The 22,385-nt window shown below is 44.4% G+C and overlaps 11 non-coding genes across 11 annotated transcripts; 10 read left to right on the forward strand and 1 right to left on the reverse strand.

Annotated features, from left to right (window-relative positions):
- The first annotated feature begins 7,241 nt into the window (after positions 1–7,241).
- trnay-gua lies at positions 7,242–7,330 on the forward strand. The gene is given in 2 exon segments: positions 7,242–7,278; positions 7,295–7,330. It is a non-coding gene; the product is annotated as a tRNA-Tyr (tRNA).
- A 391-nt stretch (positions 7,331–7,721) lies between these two features.
- trnay-gua lies at positions 7,722–7,810 on the forward strand. Its single transcript is given in 2 exon segments — positions 7,722–7,758; positions 7,775–7,810. It is a non-coding gene; the product is annotated as a tRNA-Tyr (tRNA).
- A 392-nt stretch (positions 7,811–8,202) lies between these two features.
- trnay-gua lies at positions 8,203–8,291 on the forward strand. The gene is given in 2 exon segments: positions 8,203–8,239; positions 8,256–8,291. It is a non-coding gene; the product is annotated as a tRNA-Tyr (tRNA).
- A 391-nt stretch (positions 8,292–8,682) lies between these two features.
- trnay-gua lies at positions 8,683–8,771 on the forward strand. The gene is given in 2 exon segments: positions 8,683–8,719; positions 8,736–8,771. It is a non-coding gene; the product is annotated as a tRNA-Tyr (tRNA).
- A 387-nt stretch (positions 8,772–9,158) lies between these two features.
- On the forward strand, positions 9,159–9,247 carry trnay-gua. The gene is given in 2 exon segments: positions 9,159–9,195; positions 9,212–9,247. It is a non-coding gene; the product is annotated as a tRNA-Tyr (tRNA).
- An 860-nt stretch (positions 9,248–10,107) lies between these two features.
- Positions 10,108–10,196, forward strand: trnay-gua. Its single transcript is given in 2 exon segments — positions 10,108–10,144; positions 10,161–10,196. It is a non-coding gene; the product is annotated as a tRNA-Tyr (tRNA).
- Positions 10,197–10,586: 390 nt separating this feature from the next.
- On the forward strand, positions 10,587–10,674 carry trnay-gua. The gene is given in 2 exon segments: positions 10,587–10,623; positions 10,640–10,674. It is a non-coding gene; the product is annotated as a tRNA-Tyr (tRNA).
- A 390-nt stretch (positions 10,675–11,064) lies between these two features.
- On the forward strand, positions 11,065–11,153 carry trnay-gua. Its single transcript is given in 2 exon segments — positions 11,065–11,101; positions 11,118–11,153. It is a non-coding gene; the product is annotated as a tRNA-Tyr (tRNA).
- Positions 11,154–12,025: 872 nt separating this feature from the next.
- trnay-gua lies at positions 12,026–12,114 on the forward strand. The gene is given in 2 exon segments: positions 12,026–12,062; positions 12,079–12,114. It is a non-coding gene; the product is annotated as a tRNA-Tyr (tRNA).
- Positions 12,115–12,671: 557 nt separating this feature from the next.
- Positions 12,672–12,743, reverse strand: trnae-uuc. Its single transcript has one exon. It is a non-coding gene; the product is annotated as a tRNA-Glu (tRNA).
- Positions 12,744–13,453: 710 nt separating this feature from the next.
- Positions 13,454–13,542, forward strand: trnay-gua. The gene is given in 2 exon segments: positions 13,454–13,490; positions 13,507–13,542. It is a non-coding gene; the product is annotated as a tRNA-Tyr (tRNA).
- The last annotated feature ends 8,843 nt before the right edge of the window (positions 13,543–22,385 follow it).

Below are 22,385 nucleotides of genomic sequence, written 5' to 3' on the forward strand. Positions count from 1 at the left end.
GGAATTTCTACATGAAGGCATATTCATCCACAAAAATACAGTAGAACAGTATCTAACAGGACTTGAAGCTTTTACTTGAGCAAGGTTAGGTTCAAACTTTGGCTCCCCAAAAGTATCATAAGTAAAACGCTTAGGAACTGTTCTTATCCTCTGCGGCCTTCTATTCTTTTCATCCACTTCAATAGTAACCTCTGGATTTGTTACACTCACTTGCTCCTCTGAGAGCTCTTGTACATCAACATCATTACAGATATCTGGAACTTTAACTACATTCTGCAAATCATCAGTAGGTTTCTCAGGTAAAGGACCTAGATCAGACTCTCTAGATGCATCAGCAACTTCAACCATATCATCAGAAAGCTCAACACTATCATGAACATCAACATCTGTCTGAAAAAGTTCTTTCTCAGGAAACAGAGAAGGTTCTTCAGGCATATAAATCGGAGTTTCATAAACATAGTCATCGCTATCTGAATCAGAACTCTGAATATCTGTGGTTTGCTCTTCCTGTATCTTAATTGCACTACCAGCCTCAGGTCTCAAGTTCGTATTTTGCTCTGTTTGCCTTCGGTTTCTCAAAACCCTTCTCTTGGGCTCCAGAACATCATCAGCCGTAGGCTGCTGTCTCAGTTTTTGACCAATAGGAAGAAGATGATTACGATGGAGAATCTTGACCGGCCCATCACCGAATTCAGGCTTCAACCGAAACACAGGTAAGTTTGGCATCTGACTTTGGACAATGTATGGCACAGAACCCCATCTATCTGCCAATTTATGCTTCCCTTGCAGGCCCAAATTCCTTATTAGAACTCGATCACCTGGAGTGAGATGTGAGTAGTGAATTCTCTGGTCATACCTCCTCTTATTACCATCATTCTTTTTTTCAGCAGCGGCCTCAGCCAGTTGAAAGGCAGCCTTTAATTCTCTCTGCATGTTCTTAACATACCGCAGGTAAGACTTAGTAGAGGTACCATCGCTAGAAACACCAAAATTTAGATCAATAGGCAATCTGGCTTCCCGTCCAAACATTAGGAAGTATGGAGAGAACCCTGTGGCTTCATTCTGGCTGCAGTTATAAACGTGCACAAGATGGGCAATGTCGGCTCCAATGTTGCTTTTGTTTTGGATCTAGGGTCCCCAACATGTCCAGCAGCGTTCGATTAAACCGCTCTGGTTGCGGGTCCCCCTGGGGATGATATGGAGTCGTTCTGGACTTCTGAACCCCCAACATATTCAACAACTCATGTATGAGCCGACTCTCAAAATCTCTCCCTTGATCTGAGTGCATGCGTCTCGGCAGTCCATAGTGCATAAAATACTTCTCCCACAATACTTTAGCTACAGTGGACGCCTTCTGGTCCTTGGTGGGAAAAGCCTGCGCGTATCTGGTGTAATGATCAGTGATGACAAGAACATTACAGGTGTTACTGGAGTCAGGTTCAATAGATAGAAAATCCATACACACTAAGTCCATTGGGCCACTGCTAGTCATATGTGATAATGGTGCAACTGTTTTAGGCAGTGTCTTCCTCTGGACACACCGAGCACATGTCTGACAATACCGCTCCACGTCGGTCTTCATCCGAGGCCAATAAAACCTCTCTAATGAACCCATAGGTTTTATCAAACCCTAAGTGCCCAGAGTCATCATGCAATGACTTGAGAACGGTCACTTGAAATTTCTGCGGCAGTAGCAACTGTTTTCGTCTGGGTTTATTTGGAACTTGTGTGCAATGAAACATCACCCCATCCTCCATCTCTAACCTTTCCCACTCTCTCATGACAAGGGGAAGGTCCTTATGGATGCCCTTATTAACCCTGCTTGGATCTCCTTCCTTAAAAGCCCTCCACACTTCACCAAAACAAGGATCATCCTGCTGAACACATGACAGATCAGAGGAACTCATTTTAGGAGTAAGAGCAAGGTCTAAGGTAGCTGGATTACAGTAAGCTACAGGGACAGATTTTGGAGACCCACCCAAGAAAGTAATAACCCTGCTACAGTTCCCAAATTTACCAGAATTACCCAACATTTGAAAGTTGCACAAGGCTTTAGCACCAGAAGATGATAGGTTTGCCCATCTATTCTCTTCTTCCTTTCTGGGGTGAAGGCGGATAAAGCATCAGCATCTATGTTTTGGTTCCCAGGCCTATATTTCAGACTGAAATCATATGATGACAAAGCTGCCAACCACCTATGCCCTGCAGCGTCTAGTTTAGCAGTGGTCAACACATATGTTAACGGATTATTATCAGTCTGTACCTCAAACTTTGCCCCATAGAGATAGTCATGTAGTTTGTCTACCACAGCCCATTTTAGAGCCAAAAATTCAAGTTTGTGCACAGGATAGTTCTTTTCTGAAGGTGTAAGGCTTCTGCTGATAAATGCTACAGGACGCAGTCCCTGACCCTGATCTTGATACAACACCCCTCCCAAACCTTCGCAACATGCGTCTACATGTAACACATACGGTAGCTTGGGATCTGCGAACGCCAACACAGGAGCTTGGGTAAGCCTTTCCTTCAACTCCTTGAACGCAGTTTCACAACTTTCATTCCACCTAGTTCCAAAGGGGTCTGATGCTTTGTAAAATACCTTTTCAGGATTTTCAATTCTGGTCTTTTTCAGGTTTTTGTTTGGCAAACAACCCTGCAGCAACTGGTTCAAGGGGTGAGATACTTTAGAATAGTCCTTTACAAACCTTCTGTAATAACCGCTGAACCCTAAGAAAGAGCGAAGTTCAGAAACATTCTGCGGTCTGGGCCAGGACTTTACTGCTTCTATCTTAGAGGATCAGTTGACACACCTTCCTGAGAGACAATGTGACCAACGTAAGTAACAGAAGGCTGACAGAAGATGCACTTGTCTAACAACAATTTGAGTCCTTCACCTTGCAAACAGTCAAGCACTTTGAGGAGCCGTTGCTCATGTTCCTCCAGAGTCCTTCCAAAAATAATGATGTCATCCAAATATACCAACACTTCCAACAGGTTCATATCACCAACCGTCTTTTCCATGACCCTTTGAAAGGTCGCAGGAGCCCCAGAAATGCCCTGAGGCATCCTTTGAAATTGATAGAACCCCACTGGACAGATAAAAGCTGTCTTTTCTTTGTCAGCTTCACACAGTGGAATCTGATAGTATCCACTTCTGAGATCTAATACACTGAACCACTGACTTCCATTCAGACAGGCTAGAGCATCTTCAATTCTGGGGACTGTGTATTGGTCTGGGATGGTGCGACGATTCAGGGTTCTGTAGTCCACGCACATCCTTACCTGCCCGTTCTTTTCCTCACTACCACAATCGGCGAGGCATAAGGACTGCGGGACTCGGAGATAATACCAGCTTCCTTTAACTTCTCCAAGTGTTGTCTGACATCTTCAATGTCAGCTGGAGCAAGTCGTCTTGATCTTTCACGAAAAGGTCTATCATCGTTAACCCTAATGTTATGTTGGGTGCTTTTCAACAACCTACATCGAACTCACTACAGGAGAAAACATCTTTCCTTTTTAGCATCTCTTTAGCCAGCTTTCTTTTCCACTCCTCAGGTACTGGAGAATCACCAAATTCAAAAGAGTCCAGAGTCAATTCTTTTTCAGCGCTACTTCCTTTAGATGAAGAAACAGAGTGTACAACATCAACTGGAAACACATGGGCAATGCGCATACCTCGTTTCAAAGTGACAGGCGACTGGAGACGTTTCTGACTGTGACCCCAAGTCTTTTAGAGTGTGCAGCTGTAGCAGGTTGCACTTCTGCTCTTACCAGTAGCTCTTCTGGAAAACAGAACTCTTCGGGCTGATCCACCAAGAATGTTTTAGCAGAAAGCTCTCCTGGGTATCTTAAGATTCCTCTAATTCGCCTACTTTCACCTGGACAGATTTTCACAGGCTTAAACCCCGGAAACCACACAGTACCTTGACTGTTGTCAACTTTATCATCAGCACCAGCAACGACCCGTTCGTATGCATCTTTGATTTCAGGATGCACTGTCAAGGTATGAAGAAAATCATTCCCCATCTTCTTTTTACATGCCTCAACGAGTCTTTTCACCACAGAGGTGTTTGTTCCCACCAAAATATTCACTTCACCTCTCACAGTCGGATCAGGACAAACCAACACAAGCGCATCAATGGTCTCAACCACTCCAGCTACAGACCCTGGAAATTCAAGCCTTAGCGACACACAGCCGTCATATGGATACTGCTGGGAACTTAGACCCCATATTTCCAAATTCTCAATTGGCGTTAAGGGCAGGTGCTTAAGATACTTGTTATAAAAGGATCTGTATAGCAGAGTGACTTGCGACCCACTGTCAAGCAAGGCTTTGGCATAAATTCCTTCTATCTGAATGGGAAGGATAGAGCTAGGACCAACTAGCCCTGCTGGGAGAACAGCCTTTCCAATTTTTACTTGCTTGCACTTGTTGGAAATTTTCTTACCGGAGCATCAGTCCGTTCCTCTACCGAGCCCCGGGGAAGTTTCCCGTCTGGCGTTTGAGTTTAATGAAGCGTTCATTTACTTTTCTCAAATTTTCCTCATTCACGCAATTCCGCTTTAAGTGCCCGTCTTCGCCACACCTATAGCAGAAATAGTTTGTGCTACCCCCTGCTCTGTTTGTTGATCGTCTCTCAACAGTTGCTGAGCTATGGTTTTCAGAAGAACCATGAGTTACAGTTTCAGTTGTTGCAGTCAATAACCGAGACATCTCACTCTTTAACCCCCTAACTTCCTTCTTTAGTCTCTCAATCTCAGACTCAGTAGGATTTGCTTTAACCGAGGTCTCACTCTTGACAGAGGAGGCAGCAGACAAAGCCACATTGACCTGAACTGAGTTCCTGCTGTGCATCATATTCTCTTCTTCTCTGACCTCTTTCAAAAGATCCGTGAAAGAAAGTGGGTCACATAGCTTGTGTGTCATCCTGAACCGTAAAGCTACCATGTCAGTTGGAAGTGCTCCTCTGATTATCTGCTGCATACGAAGCTGATTCATTTCAGAGAGTTTAATGCCTCTTTTGCGTAAAACACTGTGCAGCTATTTATCCAACCTCAATATGTATGCTGAGAGTTTTTCACCCTCATTCTGAAAAGTACTCCTAAACCTCACCATTAGATCTGCAGCACTTTCCGTGGTACCAAAGGCTGTCTCTAATGCACTGAGATAATCACCGGAGGAAGCTGTTGGATTTGTCATCTTTTCAAATCTCACTATATCGGCTGCAGGACCCCTTAGACACTCAACAAGTCGTTGTTTCTTAATGTTGTCAGAACACTGCCACTCTTCAAGAATGTGAGTGGTCTGTTCAGCCCATGCTTCATACTCATCCTCACCACTGGGTGTAGGTGTTATCCCGGAAAACGTACGCAGTTTCCTATAGCTTGGGCCCTCAGCAGGCGTAGCCACATTACACTTCTGAACCAAAGAGTTAATGGCACCAACAAGCTCAGTGCTCAGGCTAAGTGAAGGAGAAACCATACTCTGAACATCAGCTAAAGATTTACCCTCTTTCTCTAGAAAAGAAAACAGTTTAGTATGAAACTCATCCCCCCTATTTTGTTCAGGTGTCTGAGTTGTGACATTTACAATCTGGGTATACCAAGTACCTACATCAGATCCTCCAATTTCAGCAGGAGAGGTATCTCAGAAACCTTCCTAGCAGTTTCTATCAAAACAAAATGCTGCTGCTCAGTCGGATCAGGATGACGCCCACGCACTTTACATTTACCCATACCTTCGACTGTATCAAGCACATTGTACACCATCATATCTTCACAATCCAAAGGTACATTGCTCAAAATGAGGGTGTTTTCAAGCTGAACATTTTTTTCACTACACCACGCGATGACCTTATTTACATCCATATTGCTCATCTGTATCTTTAGGTAAACTTAAATGAATAATAACTGCTCAACCTTCACTGTCTTGCCCACTTATTCAACAAAAGAAAATGACATGCATCAAACAAACAATGACTTTATAGGTTTTGCCCTTCAAATAATATACCAAGAAAGAAGAAAAAAAACACAGTGATCTGAAATCCCGGACGAGCCCCCACAAATGTAGCCCTCTCACTGATTCACTGGCTCAAATTATGTCTAAGGTATAGGTAATTTTACACGTGAGAGGCACATCTAAATTTACTTGGTGTAATCTGTTTGCTACCAAAGTAACCCCAAAATACTGTTATTAACCTCGGGCTTCAGACTTCAGTGTTTCTTTTAGACATTCTCTTCATTCAGAAATAACAGACATATCATTCAGAAATAACTTGAGAATATATTGTATGGACAAACATTTATTAACACAAACAAATGTAAAGAAGACAAAAGAAAAGAAAACCCCACAAAAGAAATAGTACCCAGCTGGGATTTAAGTCTCTGGTTGGCGCGCTACGTTGGAGCTCATGTGAAAATGTGTGCAGTTGCTAGTACTCACGAAATCCAATGGAACAGTGAAACTTGTACACACACACACTTGGATTATCCGTTCACTCGATTCAGTTTTCCCTTGTGTTTATCCACGAACACGCACTGTACGACTCATACATCCGATGATTTGAACATGGCAGAGATGCAGCATAGGCCACCACGTGTCCTCGGTCTCTCCGGAAAAGTCGCGCGGCCTTCACCGTCTCCGTTGTTCACTCACTGCATGACCATTCGCGTTGCAAATCGTTCCACACGTTTGAACAGTCAAACTTTATGACTTTGCAAAATGTTCGACTCACGTGAAGCTAACGTAGTCCTGTGATTAAGATAACTGCGTCAGGTTTGTCCTTCACATTAACGCGTGCACCTGAGTCCCGTCACTCTTAAACTCACACTCTCTACATAGAGTTCATCCACATTGTTTCTAAACAGTCTTTTCTCTGTTCAGTGTTCCTGTATATAGTCCACAACCCAGTAGTCAGACTTTACACCTGCACCGAACGATTAGCGCACCCCTCTTTTTTTCCCCGGACTCCTCGTGTCCTCTCTCACACTTCACTTCCTCCCCCGCCTCTCACCTCTGACCTCAGAGGTCAGTCAGAAAACAACTTATTCTTTAAACAACAATTTTTATAACAGTTTTTTTCCTTAGTTATATATATATATATTTTTTTTTTTTAAATGAACAAGTTTGAACTCTGTAGTGTAAAAGAAAATAAAAACCAAATAATTATTAGACCCTAATTTAACAGGGCTCTACACAACATTCCCATTTGCTAGCTAATTCCCACAAATCAGCCTGCGCTCCACCTTCGATAGCTCAGTTGGTAGAGCGGAGGACTGTAGAGCTTGTACAGTAGCCATCCTTAGGTCACTGGTTTGAGTCCGGCTCGAAGGAGAATTTTTCCTCTATTCTAATGTTAGTTTATTCTTGTTTCCACAATGGGAGCCTGATTCAAATAAGCATAAAATGATTTAATTCCCTGACCGGGAATCGAACCCGGGCCGCGGCGGTGAGAGCGCCGAATCCTAGCCACTAGACCACCAAGGAAATGAAGAACTTGAAAATCCTCTAGCGGCTGGTCGAGGTCATTACCGCATTATCTATGCGGACTGAGGGCAATGAATCTTATGCCCATTGGTGCCTAGACAATGACAATGTATATGGTCACTATTGACACGGGTTACTTGTAAACACTTTGTGCCAAATGCTGCAATAGCCTAATTAAAATAAACTCTTGTAACATTCACATTTGCTAGCTCATTCCCACAAATCAGCCTGCACTCCACCTTCGATAGCTCATTTGGTAGAGCGGTGGACTGTAGAGGTTGTACAGTAGCTATCCTTAGGTCGCTGGTTCGAATCCTGCTCGAAGGGGAATTTTTCCTTTATTCTAATGTTAGTTTATTCTTGTTTCCATAATGGGAGCCTTGATTTAAATGAGCATAAAAGGATTTAATTCTCTGACCGGGAATCGAACCTAGGCCCCGGCGGTGAGAGCGCCGAATCCTAGCCACTAGACCACCAAGGAGCTGATGAACTTGTTAATCCTCTAGCGGCTGGTCGAGGTCATTACCGCATTATCTATGCGGACTGAGGGCAATGACTCTTATGCCCATTGGTGCCTAGACAATGACAATGTATATGGTCACTATTGACACGGGTTGCTATAAAACACTTTGTGCCAAATGCTGCAATAGCCTAATTATAATAAACTCTTGTAATATTCTCATTTGCTAGCGCATTCCCACAAATCAGCCTGCGCTCCTCCTTCGATAGCTCAGTTGGTAGGGCGGAGGACTGTAGAGGTTGTACAGTAGCCATCCTTAGGTTGCTGGTTCGAATCTGGCACGAAGGAGAATTTTTCCTTTATTCTAATGTTAGTTTATTCTTGTTTCCACAATGGGAGCCTGATTCAAATAAGCATAAAATGATTTAATTCCCTGACCGGGAATCGAACCCGGGCCGCGGCGGTGAGAGCGCCGAATCCTAGCCACTAGACCACCAAGGAGATGATGAACTTGATAATCCTCTAGCGGCTGGTCGAGGTCATTACCACATTATCTATGCGGACTGAGGGCAATGACTCTTATGCCCATTGGTGCCTAGACAATGACAATGTATATGGTCACTATTGACACGGGTTTCTTGTAAACACTTTGTGCCAATTGCTGCAATAGCCTAATTAGAATAAACTCTTGTAACATTCCCATTTGCTAGCTCATTCGCACAAATCAACCTCCGCTCCACCTTCGATAGCTCAGTTGGTAGAGTGGAGGACTGTAGAGGTTGTACAGTAGCCATCCTTAGGTCGCTGGTTCGAATCCGGCTCGAAGGAAAGTTTTGTCTTTATTCTAATGTTAGTTTATTCTTTTTTCCACAATGGGAGCCTGATTCAAATGAGCATAAAGGATTTAATTCCTGACCGGGAACCGAACCCAGGCAGCAGCGGTGAGCGCTCGAATCCTAGCCACTAGACCCCCAAGGAGCTGATGAACCTGATAATCCTCTAGCGGCTGGTCGAGGTCATTACCGCATTATCTATGCGGACTGAGGGCAATGACTCTTATGCCATTGGTGCCTAGACAATGACAATGTATATGGTCACTATTGACACGGGTTTCTTGTAAACACTTTGGGCAAATTGCTGCAATAGCCTAATTAGAATAAACGCTTGTAACATTCCCATTTGCTAGCTCATTCGCACAAATCAGCCTGTGCTCCACCTTCGATAGCTCAGTTGGTAGAGCGGAGGACTGTAAAGCTTGTACAGTAACCATCCTTAGGTAGCTGGTTTGAATCCGGCTTGAAGGATAATTTTTCCTTTATTCTAATGTTAGTTTATTCTTGTTTCCACAATGGGAGCCTTGATTTAAATGAGCATAAAGGATTTTATTCTCTGACCAGGAATCGAACCCAGGCAGCAGCGGTGAGCGCTCGAATCCTAGCCACTAGACCACCAGGAGCTGCTGAATGTGAGAATCCTCTAGCGGCTGGTCGAGTCATTACCGCATTATCTATGCAGACTGAGGGCAATGACTATTATGCCCATTGGTGCCTAGACAATGACAATGTATATGGTTACTATTGACACAGGTTGCTTTTAAACACTTTGTGCCAAATGCTGCAATAGCCTAATTAGAATAAACTCTTGTAACATTCCCATTTGCTAGCTCATTCCCACAAATTATCCTGCGCTCCACCTTCGATAGCTCAGTTGTTAGGCTCGAGGACTGTAGAGGTTGTACAGTAGCCATCCTTAGGTTGCTGGTTCGACTCCGGCTCGAAGGAGAATTTTTCCTTTATTCTAATGTTAGTTTATTCTTTTTCCACAATGGGAGCCTGATTCAAATGAGCATAAAGGATTTAATTCCCTGACCGAATCGAACCTGGGCAGCGGTGAGAGCGCGAATCCTAGCCACTAGACCACCAAGGAGCTGATGAACTTGTTAATCCTCTAGCGGCTGGTCGAGGTCATTACCGCATTATCTATGCGGACTGAGGGCAATGACTCTTATGCCCATTGGTGCCTAGACAATGACAATGTATATGGTCACTATTGACACGGGTTGCTATAAAACACTTTGTGCCAAATGCTGCAATAGCCTAATTATAATAAACTCTTGTAATATTCTCATTTGCTAGCGCATTCCCACAAATCAGCCTGCGCTCCTCCTTCGATAGCTCAGTTGGTAGGGCGGAGGACTGTAGAGGTTGTACAGTAGCCATCCTTAGGTTGCTGGTTCGAATCTGGCACGAAGGAGAATTTTTCCTTTATTCTAATGTTAGTTTATTCTTGTTTCCACAATGGGAGCCTGATTCAAATAAGCATAAAATGATTTAATTCCCTGACCGGGAATCGAACCCGGGCAGCAGCGGTGAGCGCTCGAATCCTAGCCACTAGACCACCAAGGAGATGATGAACTTGATAATCCTCTAGCGGCTGGTCGAGGTCATTACCACATTATCTATGCGGACTGAGGGCAATGACTCTTATGCCCATTGGTGCCTAGACAATGACAATGTATATGGTCACTATTGACACGGGTTTCTTGTAAACACTTTGTGCCAATTGCTGCAATAGCCTAATTAGAATAAACTCTTGTAACATTCCCATTTGCTAGCTCATTCGCACAAATCAACCTCCGCTCCACCTTCGATAGCTCAGTTGGTAGAGTGGAGGACTGTAGAGGTTGTACAGTAGCCATCCTTAGGTCGCTGGTTGAATCCGGCTCGAAGGAAAGTTTTGTCTTTATTCTAATGTTAGTTTATTCTTTTTTCCACAATGGGAGCCTGATTCAAATGAGCATAAAAGGATTTAATTCCCTGACCGGGAACCGAACCCAGGCAGCAGCGGTGAGCGCTCCGAATCCTAGCCACTAGACCCCCAAGGAGCTGATGAACCTGATAATCCTCTAGCGGCTGGTCGAGGTCATTACCGCATTATCTATGCGGACTGAGGGCAATGACTCTTATGCCATTGGTGCCTAGACAATGACAATGTATATGGTCACTATTGACACGGGTTTCTTGTAAACACTTTGGGCAAATTGCTGCAATAGCCTAATTAGAATAAACGCTTGTAACATTCCCATTTGCTAGCTCATTCGCACAAATCAGCCTGTGCTCCACCTTCGATAGCTCAGTTGGTAAAGCGGAGGACTGTAAAGCTTGTACAGTAACCATCCTTAGGTAGCTGGTTTGAATCCGGCTTGAAGGATAATTTTTCCTTTATTCTAATGTTAGTTTATTCTTGTTTCCACAATGGGAGCCTTGATTTAAATGAGCATAAAAGGATTTTATTCTCTGACCAGGAATCGAACCCAGGCCGCGGCGGTGAGAGCACCGAATCCTAGCCACTAGACCACCAGGGAGCTGCTGAATGTGAGAATCCTCTAGCGGCTGGTCGCAGTCATTACCGCATTATCTATGCAGACTGAGGGCAATGACTATTATGCCCATTGGTGCCTAGACAATGACAATGTATATGGTTACTATTGACACAGGTTGCTTTTAAACACTTTGTGCCAAATGCTGCAATAGCCTAATTAGAATAAACTCTTGTAACATTCCCATTTGCTAGCTCATTCCCACAAATTATCCTGCGCTCCACCTTCGATAGCTCAGTTGTTAGGCTCGAGGACTGTAGAGGTTGTACAGTAGCCATCCTTAGGTTGCTGGTTCGACTCCGGCTCGAAGGAGAATTTTTCCTTTATTCTAATGTTAGTTTATTCTTTTTTCCACAATGGGAGCCTGATTCAAATGAGCATAAAAGGATTTAATTCCCTGACCGGGAATCGAACCTGGGCCGCGGCGGCGAGAGCGCCGAATCTTAGCCACTAGACCCCCAGGGAGCTGATGAACTTGCGAAGCCTCTAGCGGCTGGTTGCAGTCATTATCGCATTATCTATGCGGACTGAGGGTAATGACTCTTATGCCCATTGGTGCCTAGACAATGACAATGTATATGGTCACTATTGACACGGGTTGCTTTTAAACACTTTGTGCCAAATGCTGCAATAGCCTAATTAGAATAAACTCTTGTAACATTCCCATTTGCTAGCTAATTCCCACAAATCAGCCTGCGCTCCACCTTCGATAGCTCATTTGGTAGAGCGGAGGACTGTAGAGGTTGTACAGTAGCCATCCTTAGGTCGCTGGTTTGAATCCTGCTCGAAGGAGAATTTTTCCTTTATTCTAATGTGAGTTTATTCTTGTTTCCACAATGGGAGCCTGATTCAAATAAGCATAAAAGGATTTAATTCTGACCGAATCGAACCCAGGCAGCAGCGGTGAGCGCTCGAATCCTAGCCACTAGACCACCAAGGAGCTGCTCAACGTGATAATCCTCTAGCGGCTGGTCGCAGTCATTACCGCATTATCTATGCGGACTGAGGGCAATGACTATTATGCCCATTGGTGCCTAGACAATGACAATGTATATGCGTATTATTGACACGGGTTGCTTTTAAACACTTTGTGCCAAATGCTGCAATAGCCTAATTAGAATAAACTCTTGTAACATTCCCATTTGCTAGCTCATTCCCACAAATCAGCCTGCGCTCCACCTTCGATAGCTCAGTTGTTAGGCTGGAGGACTGTAGAGGTTGTACAGTATCCATCCTTAGGTCGCTGGTTCGAATCCGGCTCGAAGGAGAATTTTTCTCTTTATTCTATTGTTAGTTTGTTCTTGTTTCCACAATGGGAGCCTGATTCAAATAAGCATAAAAGGATTTAATTCCCTGACCGGGAATCGAACCCGGGCCGCGGCAGTGAAAGCGCCGAATCCTAGCCACTAGACCACCAGGGAGTTGCTGAACGGGATAATCCTCTAGCGGCTGGTCGCAGTCATTACCACATTATCTATGTGGACTGAGGGCAATGAATCTTATGCCCATTGGTGCCTAGACAATGACAATGTATATGGTTACTACTGACATGGGTTGCTTTTAAACACTTTGTGCCAAATGCTGCAAAAGCCTAATTAGAATAAACTCTTGTAACATTCCCATTTGCTAGCTCATTCCCACAAATCAGCCTGCGCTCCACCTTCGATAGCTCAGTTGGTACAGCGGAGGACTGTAGAGCTTCTACAGTAGCCATCCTTAGGTCGCTGGTTGAATCCGGCTCAAAGGAGACTTTTCCTTTATTCTAATGTTAGTTTATTCTTTTTCCACAATGGGAGCCTGATTCAAATGAGCATAAAAGTTTAATTCCTGACCGGGAATCGAACCCGGCCGCGGCAGTGAAAGCGCGAATCCTAGCCACTAGACCACCAGGGAGCTGCTGAGCTTGATAATCCTCTAGCGGCTGGTCGCAGTCATTACCACATTATCTATGTGGACTGAGGGCAATGACTCTTATGCCCATTGGTGCCTAGACAATGACAATGTATATGGTTACTACTGACATGGGTTGCTTTTAAACACTTTGTGCCAAATGCTGCAAAAGCCTAATTAGAATAAACTCTTGTAACATTCCCATTTGCTAGCTCATTCCCACAAATCAGCCTGCGCTCCACCTTCGATAGCTCAGTTGGTACAGCGGAGGACTGTAGAGCTTCTACAGTAGCCATCCTTAGGTCGCTGGTTCGAATCCGGCTCAAAGGAGACTTTTTCCTTTATTCTAATGTTAGTTTATTCTTTTTTCCACAATGGGAGCCTGATTCAAATGAGCATAAAAGGATTTAATTCCCTGACCGGGAATCGAACCCGAGCTGCGGCGGTGAGAGCGCCGAATCCTAGCAACTAGATCAACAGGGAGCTGATGAACTAGATAATCCTCTAGCGGCTGGTCGCAGTCATTATCGCATTATCTATGCGGACTGAGGGCAATGACTCTTATGCCCATTGGTGCCTAGACAATGACAATGTATATGGTCACTATTGACACGGGTTGCTATAAAACACTTTGTGCCAAATGCTGCAATAGCCTATTTAGAATAAACTCTTGTAACATTCCCATTTGCTAGCTCATTCCACAAATCAGCCTGCGCTCCACCTTCGATAGCTCAGTTGGTAGAGCGGAGGACTTTAGAGGTTGTTGTAGCAGACATATCTGAATATTTCTTTATTTAATTTAATTTCTTAAATAATTTTTGGCAGGTTCTAAATTGTTTAAGTTATTTTATATTGTTTCCTTTTTTGTTCAAATGCGGGACTCTTATTTTGAAGAGCGTTAGCGCGCAAGGCATTACGCTCACGGATTACGTTTGTGTGTATGCATCATCGCACGGTTCATCAGCTTTATTACTCGGTTTATTAGAGTTTTATATTTTGGTTAGCACCCCCCTAAAGGGCATAAGGATGGGGTCCGCTACAGTTTTACAGTAGCCATCCTTAGGTCGCTGGTTTGAATTGTTTATTCTTGTTTCCACAAGGGGAGCCTGATTCAAATAAGCATAAAAGGATTTAATTCCCTGACCGGGAATCAAACCCTGGCCACGGCAGTGAGAGCGCCGAATCCTAGACATTCCAGACAGGGGCTCATGGTGCTGAAGAGATGCTGGATGAATGGGCAACTACTGTTAGAAGTGGTAAGGGAGACAGCTAGAAAGGTACTTGGTGTGACATCTGGAAATAGAACGGAATGACATGCAATAGAGCATAAGTAAAAAAAAAGTTGGCAAAACAGAAATGGGATTGTATATATAAATACATGAAATCGGTCCTGGAACAATCCAGAAAATATTTCATTTTAATGTAATTATCATTATGTGCATGTACATTTATTAAAATAAGGTATTTTCCCCATTGTATAATTTCAACTGCATTCCATTTTCTTTTGGCATCATTAAAATATTTCCTTCACTTTAAAATCCACATTTTCTTATTAGAATTGTAACTTGTGTCCGCCATCGTGGCATATATTACCCCACCTGCGGGGCAGTCGATGGGTAGGCACCCTCTGGTGACACGTTTCCTCCGTGGCTCCCGGAGGCTGAGGCCCAGGACATGACCCAGAGTGCCTGTCTGGGACTTGGCAGTTATGTTGACGGCTCAATCCGAGCCCCCCTTCGAGCATTTGGCCGAAGTGGCCCTTAGGTACCTGTCGGTCAAGACCGCCTTCCTCTTGGTGATTTCCTCCCTGAAGAGGATCGGGGATCTGCAGGCTCTGTCCGTGGCCCCGTCCTGCCTGGAATTTTCCCCTGGCATGGCCAGAGTGTTTCTATACACGAGACCTGGGTACGTACCTAAGGTGCCTACGGCTCCCACATGACCTGTCGTGTTACAGGCATTTTGCCCTCCTCCGTTCATAGCCCCGGACCAGGGCCGACAGAACCGACGAGTCTATGGAAGAAGTCGGGGCAGCTGTTCGCCTGCTATGGCCCTAATAGGAAAGGTTACCCGGCTAATAAGCAGGCGTTAAGCAGGTGGATGCTATCGTGTTGGCTTACGAGTCCTCTGGTCTCCCTGCTCCGCTCGGGTCAGGGCTCACTCCACCGGAGTGTGGCGGCCTCTACGACTTGGTCTGCTGGAGTGTCACTCCAGGACATTGCGACGCTGCGGGCTGGTCCACCCCGCTGGCCTTGTTTGGGTTATGGTCTTGACCTAAGAGCAACTCCGGGCTCCTCTGTCCTGCGTGTAGGTGCCAAGTCCCTCACACATTGGCAGGGTCTGGCCAGTGTGGCGTGATTAGACACTATTAGCTAAAGTTTTACTTATAATCTTTGATTTAAAAGGAATAAGAGAAATCGGATGATAAGACAACCTCTGCAACTTGTCTTTTCCAAGCTTTGGAATTAATACTATACTTACTAGATACATTGATGGTGAAAATGTATTATGTGCAGTTGCACTTTTAATCAAACAATGAATCATTAGTGTAAGATTATTCTTAATTTTGTTTTTATATATAAAATTCACGTAATCCTTCAGGGTTGAAGGGTTTAACCTTGTGGCAAACTCCTCCTGTAAGAACTCCAGAACTGAACCAACCGGCGTGAACAGCCGCCACCATGCGGCGTCGACCTCCTTGTGGAGGGAGCTCTTGAATGGAGTAGGGTCTCTACTACCTCAGTAGAGAGACCAGCTGCTATGAACTGTGCCTCGGGGCCACAGCCATAACTTTCACAACTCCTGGCGGGGGTAAACCAGGGTTCCGCCCGCCTGCGAGAGGAGATCCCTCCTGGGAGGAATTTCCCACGGAGGGCCCTAGAGTAGGGACACCAGGTCCACAAACCATGGCTTCCCCAGGCATCAAGTTGCTAAATGGAGAAGACAGACTCCTTCCCAGTGAACTCTCTTTTCAGAACTCCCGAGAGCAGCGTGATCAGGGGAAAGGCGTACAGGCGTAGCCTCAGCCACGACTGTACCATGGCATCCAGCCCTAACGGGCTGGGTGAAAGAGAGAGAACCAGAGGGTACAATGCGAAGTCCCCGTGTCACAAACATATCCACCTGGGTTCTGTAAAACCTCTGCCATACCTGCTCCACTACCTCGAGGTGAAGTCGCCATTCCCCAGGCCTCGGCCATTGCCTTGAAATGGCGTCTGCACTGACACTCAACCGTCCCAGGATGTAAATGGCTCTCAGTGAGAGGAGTTTGTCCAGGGAACACAGAAGGACCTCTCGCACCAGCTTGTACAAGGGGCGAGACCGGAGACCCCCCTGGTGGTTGACGTATGAGACCACCGCTGTATTGTCCAAGCGGACCAACACATGGTGGCCCCTTAGGTCCGGGAGGCAGTGTTTTAATCCTGAAAACACCGCCATCACCTCCAGGCAATTTATGTCCCACGAGAGATGTGGGTTGCTCCACAGACCTTGGGCTGAGTGGCCACTCATGACCGCTCCCCACTCCGTGAGGGAAGTGTTCGTCGTAAGCATTACGCAATGACAAGGAGTCCCTAAGATGGGGCCTTGGGACAGAAATGTCGGGTCCTTCCACACATCCAAGGCTCGAAGGGCACGCCGCAAGACCTTGATGGTAAGATACGGATTCCCTCTGGGGGAAAATCCCCTGCCCGGGAGCCACCACTGGAGAGGTCTCATTTGGAGGAGGTCGAGTGCAATTACACTGGACGCTTCCACCATGAGACCCAGCGGCCTCTGAAACTGCTTCACAGTGAGTGGCTGGCCTCCTCTTACCCTGCTGACTGCAGTCAGGATGACTTCGACCCGGGCGGTAGACAACTGTGCCCGCAACCTGGCCGAGTCCCACACCATGCCCAGAAAAGTGGTTCTCTGTACTGGAGAAAATACACCCTTCATGCAGGTGAGAACGACATCTCGATGGCGAACTGCCCATTGTTCTGAAAACAATACGGCCGGGGGTTGGACTTTTGCACCGGCACGCACTACTCACATTTTCTTCAGGAAATGTTACATTCTAGTTTTAAATACAAGTCTACAAACCATGTTTTGTTGCGTTTTTTTACTTCTTTTTTTGCAGCTTTTGACACATTAAAACCAGTGACAGTCATAGAGAGAAGATCTGCAAAATCTTTAGCTATTTTACTGACATCTTTTAGAGTGTTTGTGTGTCCATTTCAGTTCTGTGTATTGAGGAACCTGATGGCTTGCGGGAAAAAACTGTTGCACAGTCTGTATGTGACGGCCCGAATGCTTTGCTATCCTCTGAAGGGTCTTGCGATCCGAAACGGTGCAGTTTTCAAACCAGGCAGTGAGATAGCTGCTCAGGATGCTCTCAATGGTCTCTCTGTAGAACATGGTCAGGATGGAGGAAGGAGATGAGCTTTCCTCAGCCTACTCAGAAAGTCGAGACGCTGCTGGGCTTTCTTGGTGATGGAGCTGGTGTTGAGTGACCAGGTGAGGTTGTCCGCCAGATGAACACCAATGAATTTGGTGCTCTTGATGATCTTCACTGAGGATCCATCAATAATCAGCGGAGAATGGCCACTTTGTGCTTTCCTAAAGTCCACAACAATCTCTTTGGTTTTGTCAACGTTCAGAGAGAGATTGTTTGCTCCACATCAGGCTGTTAACTGTTGCACCTTCTCTTTGTATGCTGACTTGTTGTTCTTGCTGATTAGACCCACCACGGTCGTGTCATCCGCAAACTTGATGTGGTTCGAGCTGTGCATTGCTACACAGTCATGAGCAGTGTTGGGCAATAACGAGTTACTGTAACACAGTTACTTAACTTAGTTACCATTACAATATTGTGCGTTGTCCATTACTTTTTTAAATTTATTCATTTTGGCTGAAGTGTAGACTACAGCCTAACCTGTTTACAGAAGTGACGCATTGTAGGATTGGTGGATGCCAACCACTGTAAACACGAATTGTGGGCGTTTCCGTTTATTCAAGTATGTGCGGCAGTAATGGCGAGTCAAGGCAAGATCAAGACGAGTTTCTCAAAGTGGAAATATGCTCATTATTTCACTTTAGTTGAGCATGAGGACAAAAACCTTTTAGTCAAATGTAAGCTTTGTCTTTCTGTTTGAAGGTCGTATCTACTGCAATAAACAGCAACTACAGTCTGTCGAAGCACCTGCAGAAACTACATGCCTCAACGAAGCTAGAAGCTAACCCGGTGATAGTGGACACACTCGAAGTGAGTCAGGCCCCTCCAGACTAAACTTGATAGTTTTCATACTTAAGCTGTGAAAGGAACATTTTTAAGGGCTCAACAAAACAGCTTTTATGATGCAGAACTCACTTTAGTTTTTGATTCTGAATATATTAATCAGCTTGTTTTGTTATTTATTTCAGAAATCCTTGTGATATATTCAGTTTGTGCTGGTCTGACTTAAATAAAATAGTGTTTAAAAATTACTTTGTGTTTAAGTCAGTTTTGTGTTTGTATAGACTATAACGCATAAAAGTGCATTAATGGGAACATTAAAGAACGTTCTTTAAAAAAGTAACTAAAAAGTTATTTTTAACAGTAATGCATTACTTTTTGGTGTAAGTAATCAACAAAGTATTTGAGTTACTGTAACTAGTTATTATTTTTAGTAACTAGCACAACACTGGTTGTGAGTCAGCAGAGGCCCCAGTGCTCAATGTGGTGGTAGTGGAGATGCTGTTCCCGATCCGGACTGACTGAGGTCCAGGATCCAGTTACAGAGGGAGGTGTTCAGGCCCAGTAGGCTCAACTCTGAAGTCTGGTCAAGAGTCCTCCAGTACAAGTCACAGAACAGGAGACCAAGTAGAACTGAAGTAAAAATGGAGATGTCTGCAGTGGCCATAATTCTGAAACAGTGGTTGAAAAATCAATGTGGGCCAAGATGGTGTTCTGTGGCATAGAACATCTCAAGTTTATTATCAGCTGGTCTGGAGTTGCACCAGGACATAGGTCACTTGGGGTTGAAAAACACTTGATCTGATTTCAGAAAGGTTCAACTGGCCACAGATAAGTAAAGATGTAGTACATTTTGTCAAGAGTTTGTGAATGTCTCAAAAAGAAGAAGCCGAATAGACAGACCTGGGCACCTCTGATACTGATCCAGACCACTTTTCTGTTCCAGCTTGTCTCCATAAATTTTTCTGCATCTGGATAAATGTAAGCACAGATATAAGTATATACCAGTGGTCATGGACCATTTCACCAGGTTTGCGTGAACCTATGCAACAAAGAACAAAGCAGCCAAAACTGTAGCTGACAAGGTTTTCAATGACTTTGCTCTTAAGTTCGGTTTCTCAAGCAGATTACATCATGATATGAGTAAAGAGTTTGAGAACAAACTGATGGCTCGCTTGGAGAAACTTTCTGGCATTCAGGGCTCGCACACGACACCATACCACACCCAAGGTAATGGCAAGGTGAAGATGGTTAACTGCAACTGGTTGCCCATGCTGCACACCCTGGAGGACAAATGTCCACACATACAACTGCACATACAATAAGGCACCAGTTTATGGAATATATTACATTATTACATTGCCCAAAGCAATCAGTCCAACTTGAGTAAAATGCAGGCTTAAATAGCTGAAGGTGAGCTACAATCAAGTTGGACATTTGTGAGATTTTTTGGGGTGGCTCTCCATCTCTGAAAGTTAGTGCATCAAAATTTGTGATTACAGGTGGCATCTCTGCTACTCAGAATGCAAAGCTTTTTCTGATTCCAGCAAGGACTCATCTATTGGCTGGGATGTTTCAACTGGTTAACATAATCTTAAATAAGGTTGGTAAAGGCATGACTGGGGTCAAAGATAATTGGATGCGATTTCTTATTTTAGGGCCTGACAAAGTGAGCATGTTTACCTTGTTTCATGCATTGGAATTCATAAAAGAAACAATCAAACTAAGATGCTCTCCACTGAAGAATTATTGCTTGTATAAAATCTCCAGCTGTTAGTGGCTCTCTGCTGGCCTATGAACACAACAAGGTTGTAAACTGGGTGGCATCAGGGATTACTGCATTGGAGATCATAATATTTAATGTGCAAAACACTGACTTGTGTAACTCTGTCATCTTTCAGCGAGCTGTCAGAAGGACTCTGGCCAGTGATCAGAGTGCATTAAGAGGTACGGGGGTCCATTGGTCTATCTGTCTGGAGTAGCTAGAGCCTAAATAGATTTTCCTTTTGTGGTTCATCAGCAGGATACTGAGCAGAGTCAATGCATCTCCAATCCTGGTGTCTACAAAGACTTTGAACTGGCAGGAATTTGACTGCAAGTATGCAAGTACTGTGGTGAGTTTTTTCTTAACATTTCTGCTAACTGAACTCCACAGATTGCAGCGTAGAGTTCATGTCTGGGAACTGACAACGGTTTCTTGGGTGCAACTTGGGAGCATGCAAGTAGGAATGCTAACTGTACCTTGCCTTGATTATTCTTTGTTCCCAGGTAAGAGACTGCACAATAGGCCCTTTCTGATACATCACAAAACACACAAATCTCCCCCTCTACAGTCAATTTTCATTCCTGGAATCACAGAGCATCCAGGAAAGGAAATGGAGAAAAGATATACAAGCTTGTCCTCCCACTGCAGCCAGCTAGGCAAAGGTTCGTTCCTGAATAGAGGAACTTCTCATTCTTAGCCCACATTTTCTGGATTACGATTTTTATTCTCTGGTTGTATAAGGGAGGATGAAGCCCAGTGAGTCATTCTGGTAAGTATACGATATAAATTGCACATTGTAGGTGGACTCAAAGAAATGTTACTTGTTACTAAGAGTATCAGTGGAGCATCCTGTCAAATTCTTCTCTACAACATCCAAAGAATTCGACTATTTCTGTCCACACAGGCTGCCCAGTTGCTTGTTCAGTCTCATGTCATTTCAAGACTGGAGTACTGAAACTCTCTGCTGGCAGGTCTTCCCCTAAACGCTATTCATCCAATGCAAATTATCCAAAATGCAGCTGAACGACTTGTGATCAATCTGCCCAAGTTTTCCCACAACACCCCACTGCTCCGCTCCCTTTACTGGCTTCCAGTAGCTGCACGTATCAGATTCAGAACACTGATGCTTGCCTACAAGGCCAAAAATGGACCAGCACCATCTTACCTCAGAGACCTCATCACACCTCGCACTGCACCACGCTGCCTGAGATCCTCCAGCACTGCTCGACTGGTACCACCTTCTCTCAGAATGAGAGCTAAGTATACTTCAAGGCTCTTCTTTGTTCTGGCACTGAGGTGGTGGAACAAACTTCCCTAGATGTCCATACAGCTGAGTCCCTGGCTATCTTCAAGCGACGGTTTAAGACCTACCTCTTCCTGAAACACTTAAATTAGCACTTTCCAAATTTGCTTTATATAATAAAAAAAGTTATATTTATATTAAGTTTGTAATCTAGCATACCAGTGTAGATTTATTAATTGCTAAAGACTCAAAGCACTTTTGTACGTCACTCTGGACAAGGGCGTCTGCTAAATGCCATAAATGTAAATGTAAATGGAGCAGTGTCAGTGGAGCAGACCCAGTGCAGAATTTTTGTTTTCTTTTTGTTTTGTTTTTGTTTACCTTTGTGACAACCACAGTTCGGTACTGGTAGACTGAGCTTCCATAAGTAAGTAAGTAAAGTAGATGGCTTATTAATCTAGGCTGGTTTGAGGACCACTGCCAGATGTCAATTCTCCACTTGCCAGAAGCTCTCTGAGACACTTTGGCCTCATCGGGGTCTTAAGACAGTTGTTGACTTAGAAGCCCCTTTGAATAGTGAATTGTAGGTTATTACCCGACTCTGTGTTGTCAAGACCATCAATACCATCAAATGGTCTTCAACGTGCAGTTGAAAACCAGAACATTTTTTTCATTGTGGGTGACTATATGATGTGATATGAAACATACTCGAGGCCTTCTGGTGTTTTTACCTGGATCCAATTTGGCCACAATCTACCAATTTCTTGACTTCTGCAAAATATGTCACTGTTCTTTCTGGGTCTTTCAAGAGATACCTTTTAGTTCTATAAAAGGTGTGGAATTACTTTTTGGGGAGTATTAAGACCAGCCATGCTGGATTTATGCAACAGGAGGGTAACAAGAAGAATGTCCAGTTCCTATAATTTTGCAACATTTTTAGCAGCTCTGCTTGGATG

This window comes from Silurus meridionalis, chromosome 29 (assembly GCF_014805685.1).
Source record: "Silurus meridionalis isolate SWU-2019-XX chromosome 29, ASM1480568v1, whole genome shotgun sequence".
In the NCBI taxonomy this organism is placed as follows: Eukaryota; Metazoa; Chordata; class Actinopteri; order Siluriformes; family Siluridae; genus Silurus; species Silurus meridionalis.